Raw genomic sequence first — 7,249 nt, forward strand, 5'->3', positions numbered from 1 at the left:
TCGAGGATTTGGAATAACTATGTACATCAATACATCAGTTGTAGAATATTATTTTGAAGGAGATGAAATAAATATTGTCCAATAAATTGAAATCTTGCATTTTGAAGAAATATTCACGAAAATGTTTATGACATTAGAACATTGTCTCCTAAAACACCAACAGCATTCGACATGCAAATTTTTTTAATAAATGCTCAATTATTTTTTCTGGATTAGGCTCCCATGCTTCTGATATATATTTTGTCGATTTCGAAAGAAAATGTTTATTCTAAATTGCTGAGTTTCAAAAGACGTTTGTATTTGTCAAGACAATATCATAAGGGAAGAGGTAAAAGAAACCTTGGGCTCTGTGAAATATGATAAGATTAAAGAGAACTCTCAATTACAGTTAATAAACAGAAAGAAAAATGTATTTGGGGCGTATCTTCATCGAATGAATGCAGCACAATATATCGAACAATGTCTGAAATCTGCATATCGTCGTCAAACGAAAGCAAGTTAACTGCTTTCTTAACGTCTCATTAAAGTTTGCAATTCTCTTTACCTCCCGCAGGGGAGGAATTAAAAACATTCACATTTGGCACATTCTCTAACGAGACGTCCTCACAAAGTGTTATTTGAGCTTTTAAGGAATTTGATGAAGAGCGTAGACTGATGGTGTGTTAATTGACTTTAGCCGCTGGCCCTTCCCCCAAAAAGGAGTTCGATCAATTGGATGAATGGTAACCCAGCCCAGACAATAGAGGGTGAGCTTTGTGATTAATTTGATGGAAACTCTGGTCTTCGTTAGGATTTTAAATTCACCTTACACTTCTTTTTCTTTAGGATCTCAGAAGATAGAGATGATGTACGGCTTTTCACGTGATTTAAAACTAATTGCATGTTTTTATTTAAAAAATTTCGATTATGAGGTAAAGATCACGTCGGGTTGGTATTTATCACCCGTGTAAGCGATTTTCCAGCAAAGTAGTCGATTAAGTAATAAGCGGATAAGTGTTTCCTGGATTTAGGTTCTACATTTTAAGATCTCAGACATGCTTGGCAATGACCAGGTATATCAGTTTATTTGCTGCCGTAGAACAGTTCTCAGATGGAGAGAAAATAATGTCAAGTAATTTTAAAAAGAAAATAATTTTGGTATTTCCGAACTATTTTAATACATACTGCTTCAATTTACTGATCAATCAACGTTTATCTAGAATTAAGTAAGCTGTTTCTATGGGTATCTAGACTTCTTGGTTCTAATCGGTGGAAATCCATGGAAATTCATGGTTATCTATAATCAAGAAAACTGTTTAGTTAATGGTCTGTTAAAGTGAAAACATATTGATTATTCTGAAGTATATAAAAATGATAATTTACGTTTCTGCAGATATTGTTAACGAATTGTTATATTATGCTGAGACGGAAGATTGCCAAAGAAAACAAACAAGTAGTATTTTAATAGAAATAAATAATATCTTTCGTATAAAGACTGTCTGGAGAATAAATAAATTTATATGAAGTACACAGCCTGCGACATTTAAGATTTAAGTTTACTAACAGTTAGTTTTAAGTTAATTTGTATAGCCTTAACTGTGAAACTATTGAATCTTATTCCTTGAATAGTTATGGTTTATGTTAAATAACCGATTTAATTATGATCCGGCTAGACTTTCACTTCTTCTTTTCGTTGGTTCTGCCAAAGATCCTGAGTATATTTAAGACAGACTGCTTGAATGTTTTAGGTAAAGAGCTCTCAGTATCGACGTTCGCAAGTTGTGCTTTCTCTCACTCACCTCTGCCAAGTTCGTACACTGTAAAAAAAAAACCTCGAAGTTTACAGACAAAAGTCTTGTATAGTTACAGAAATGCGAACAATTACGAAGGAAATACCTGTAACGAACACAGAACCAAACGAAACTGTAAACTCTACAGGAGTTTTTCAATTGAAGTTCAATTGAAATGTAAATTGAAGTTTTGCTTGGATTTTGTCCGTAGCGTGTGATCACGTGGCTTAAAACGGCTGAGAGAGAAGAACCAATCAGGAAGAAGGTGGAAAAACAGCGTCTTAGCGGGAGAGTTCAACGATAGTCGCCATGTTAGCCATTATTTTTGCTATGGTCGAGGTAAGTTCGAAATAGTGTTTGACGTGTATTTTACTAATTTTATGTAATGTATTTGTTATGTTCTTTACAATATCTATAATTAAATTCTTTTAATGTTTAGCTTATAATTCTAATGCTCCTAAATAAACCTATGTTGAATTATTGTTAGAGTTCAAATCACGGAGCTTGTGTTCCATTTAGTAAAATAACAACTTTTATTCGTACATCTGCAGGTGTCTGCAGTTAAACTGCTCATATTTATAAACAGAAACAAATTTGTTAATATGTTAGTTTAAAAACAAATAAGCTTAATATTAATGTTCTATCTATAGTCTAATAATTTCTCATGTTAAATATTTATGTATCTTTTAAAACATATCGCGTTAGAATATTCATATTTTTCATTTTGTTGACAGATTTCATTTTGTTGACATTATTATTCCATACATGTTATCATTAATCCCAGCGTGAGCTGCTTTAGAATATTTTTCAGAGCATTATTACACTATGTATGTTATTATTAATCTCAACGAAAAAGAAAAAATAAATGTAATATATTTAAAAAATTCGACAAAATAACTTAACATACATTAAAAATGGAATATCATTTCATTAATACATGCTATAAGTTCGCATTAAAAGATTATACAGTCGGATAGCAATTACATATTTGTAAAAGTATTCAATGTATATTATTTTTTGTGTTAAAGATAGTTTTAATCCAGGACAGTCTTTACCAACTTATAAAGCATCTATTAAGTTACATTATAACCAACATTTACAAAAGGCAATCGAAATGCCGTGACTTTGACATATTTTTAACTATGATGTAACATACTAGGAACATTAAAGAAAAAAAATTCTATTCTTTCCTTTATGCTTGTTGAAAAGTAAAATATTAATAAAATGGTACAACATTCATTCTAGTACTTACAATGTAAATTTACATATAAATTTACTATAAATTTTGGTGCAAAGTTCATTATAAAATGCATTTGCTAATATTTAATAGTTATAGCATTCAATATCAAATCATGGAAATATTAGTAATGATATGTCAGTTGCATATATTAATTTCAATACTCAGCTCAATGCCAAATTTCTTCTATATCTGAGATAACATGTTTTTTTTGAGAATAATTCTTTTGTGTCATCTTTTCATTTAAAAATCTCTTTGAGATATATTTTAATGTGAATTATTTTCAAAATTATCCTCATTAGAATGAATGTTGTTCTCTTTATTATGTTTGAAACTGCCGTTACGCTAAAAAATATATTCAGAAAACTATTTATTGCTGAATGTTTAAAATAAGTTCTACTGCTCCTTTTTGACAAAGAGTATCCATTTGAATTGCAGTTGGTTTTAATTAATCGTTGGTTGTATTTTTAAGAACTACTTGATAAAATTCAACAAATTAGTTCAATCTATGAGTTCATCTGAAAAACCTAAAATTTTTATTCCAATTCTGTCATGTGTATATATTTCAAGAATGAAAAAGAATTACAAATTCACTATCCAACAATACTGAGTAATATGTTGTTGATATAGCCAAACTTAAAATGACCCATTTTAAAACCAGATTAAATAAATCATCGCGTATTTTCGGTCATCGAATTTCTTTGGCGTTAAAAGTGTCATAGATTTAGTAAATCCAAGGGTCAAGGTAAGCTCAAATATTTTTTTTCATAGTTCATATTTGCTAAGTTATAAATTTTGCTGATGCAAAAGTTATGTAACTTATGCAAACATATGCTTAGAGTATTTGAACTAGTGTTGAAAAATCACTGGAATTTAAAATGTAATTGACAGTATTACCAAAACAAGCCTTAAAGCTTGTTTTGGTAAAAGCATATTTATGGGTGCCCCTTGGCAAAATTTGGCGATTTTTGGCAGTACATGGATACCGAGTTTGTGTAATTCTTTGACCATGTTATTTTGGCTTGTGTAGCGACGATTTGTGTGCCAAAAACCGCCGCTACACGAAGACAGATTGCACATACTCGGTATCCATGTACACATCGACCTATTTTCACTTAAAAAAAAATCTGTGAATTGTACAAACTTGGCATCGCGCACTCCCTTGACTTTATCCATGTACACATCGACCTATTTTCACTTAAGAAAACATCAGAGAATTGCACAAACTTGTGCTCCCTTGATAATACAGGGAGCACCCTTCAATATACTCTAACTGCTGTTTTTCATAAATTAAAACATTTTAGGCATTTAAGATATCTTCCTGCAAGTTACAACTAAATGAATGACTCTTAAGCATAAAAATTTGAAATTTTTATGCTTAAGAGTAGAAGGAGTTATACACTTTTTAAATAACAGTGTCAGAAAAATATACTTTTTAAAATATGTAAACCATTTTTTGAAGTATAGAAAAACCTTCCTTAGCAACTATACCTCTTTAAGTGATTATGTCAAGTATTCTGGTGATACAAACATTGATATTAATTATCACTGAGAATCATGCTTTGTGAAGTAACCACCTCTATTAAATATCAAAATTGTACAAAATTATGGAAAAGTTATAGAGTGGTTTTACTGTATACTTAAAGTATATCATATCACTGTTAGATATTGATGATGTAAAAGATATTATCTAATCATAAATATTTCAAGCATTAAATAGCTTAGTGTAAGTCAATAAGTTTTCAGATTCTGACTTTGTACCCTGTCTTTCACTATGTAATATTTTTCTAGCAACTGTGTTAAGTACCAGTAAGTAAGTTTCTGTCTTAAATACCACTTAATGTAATCAGGTATCATCTGTTCTGTCTGTAAAACTTATTCGTAATAAGTGAACAAATGAATATCTGTAAAACTAAAGATGACACTCTATGTAAAAAATACAAGTATTAAAATGTCTATGAGAGGAATATTTAAAATATTAAATCCACGATCAATTTTTGCGACATCTAAGATAGAAAATACCCAAACTGACTAGTTAATTCAGAGGATGAATGCATGTAACATCATTGTTCATGTGTTTGTTAATTGTGTAAGTATTGAAGTTCATGCATTAATTGTTGATAACTATATTATTGGCCTTATATATATATATACTTGCATTTCAAAATTTTGTATATTTTGCCAGTGAGCTAAGTATTAAATGCTGTTACGTATAAGTTCATATTATGTGGAAAAGTAGTTTTTGATCTAACACTTTCTGAGAATTTTTTAATGTTGATCATCAAGCTTAAAGCATATGGCTGAAATTACCAGTATTAACCATAATTTAATTATTCTCCTGTTTCAGCGTTTCTCAAACTTTTTTCGAATAGAGATTATGTGAATTATCATAATTTGTGAATCACCTTGCTGCTGTTCCCTTCGAAAGCAATTTTTTAGCATATATTACTACTAGTACACTTATATTTTAATATATAATTAAAATCCGTTATATTTCATAATTAAGTCTATTGAAGAAAAGTTATATTTCTAATATTTCAAGATTATTAATGAGAAGGATGATTTGTAATTCTTGCATGGCTCTTCTATATTTGGATATATGATGGTAAGACCACAGTCTTAGTGGATATATGATAGTATATTTGGATATATGGTGGTAAGTACCACAGTTATAGTACTTTAAATCCATCTTTTACTGCTAAGACTGAGTGGGAAGTCTGTAAGTAGGGTAACCAATAATAAATTTCATAAAATGTCTATCTTACGAGAAAAGGTGATAGATGATTGTCATATGTAACTTTTTAAACTCTGAGATTTTTCAACTAAATTTTTTTGTCTCCTTTGGAAACTTCGGAGGACCATGAGGGCAAGCTGTATGATCCACAGATTGAGAAGTGCTACCTTAATACATTTCAATTTCTAGAGAAATTAATCTTAAAATAAATCTGATCATTATTAAAACTACTTTACAGATTTATTTTATATTACAAATAAATATAGTAAATATCTAATAAACCTCAAATTATATTCTGCAAAATGAATTATTTAAATTTGTACTGTTTTTGCTTCAAAAATGGATGATACATGCAAATTATGATTTCATGAAAGGACCAAAAGGAATCTTGTTTGCAATTTAATTATTTAATTTAAAAAAAGATTTAAATCATTTGGAATATGTGCAAGTGCATGCAATTATTATGAAGAGATTCTAAATTAAAATGTCACATAACAAATTTAGAATATGTTATGTACTTCTAACGAATGTGATTTTTTCTTTATTTAGGAGCCATGCTTTGAATCCTAAGAAGAAGAGGACTGCACCTTCACAAGAATAATTAAAAATAACAATAATATAAATTTTACCTATTTTTTTATTTTATTTTCCTTTTGGATAGTTTTCAAATAAAAATAAACCTATTTTTGTTTCTATATTCTGTGTATTGGAATAAAGAGTCGAAATCCATTGCAATATCCAATATTTTCAAAATATGATATTTTTTGAAATAAAATATATGATTATGGAATATTACGTTAAAATGAAATGGTTCCTTATGTAACCTGTATGTTACACTAAAAGGCTTCATCGAATACTTGTAAAGTAATGAGCAAATACAAAGTTAATATCTTGTGTGAATGAATATTATCTTACAGAATTTTTTATTCCATAAAAATCTATCTAAAAATATAATTTTGTTGAATGAAGATTTAAACATTTTTCCCGAAGATTTAAAAAGTCGTTTGAAATAATGATAACAAAAACATTAATCTGAACCATTTAATAAATGAATAGAAAATTTTGAGAACAATTAAATCATCCACAGGAATTTTGAAATAATCATCGTATTTTTGACATCAGTTAAAGAAAGAAAATCTGAGTCATTTTGATTATAGTGATAAATTAGTTCCATTAATAGTAGGATAGAAAATTAAAATTTTAAGGAGCCATTATGCATTATCAATTTTTCATTAAAAAATTTTTAGTTTATTACTACTATCATATCAATTATTAATGCTGAATTCTTTATCTTCAGTTTTTACATTCTTTTCTTAATTTTCTAGGCATAGCAGAGAAAAATATAATTATAGGATCAAGGCATTTCCAAATACATTATATTTTCTTCCTTAAATTTTTAAGATCATTCTATATTCATCATGTATTATAGACACAGTATCAGGGGATTCTGTTCAATTTTTCAGTTAGAATTTGGGACGAAGTTGTGAAGTCATACCTACATTAAATGCT

The 7,249-nt window shown here is 28.8% G+C and overlaps 1 long non-coding RNA gene across 1 annotated transcript; it reads left to right on the forward strand.

Moving 5' to 3' along the window:
• Positions 1-1,971: 1,971 nt before the first annotated feature.
• Positions 1,972-6,435, forward strand: LOC146995906 (uncharacterized). Its single transcript, XR_015042872.1, has 2 exons — positions 1,972-2,108; positions 6,290-6,435. It is a non-coding gene; the product is annotated as an uncharacterized LOC146995906 (long non-coding RNA).
• The last annotated feature ends 814 nt before the right edge of the window (positions 6,436-7,249 follow it).

The sequence above is a fragment of the Stegodyphus dumicola genome, chromosome 8 (genome assembly GCF_044657685.1).
Source record: "Stegodyphus dumicola isolate Sdum_Otavi_A_Nest chromosome 8, ASM4465768v1".
NCBI lineage: Eukaryota > Metazoa > Arthropoda > Arachnida > Araneae > Eresidae > Stegodyphus > Stegodyphus dumicola.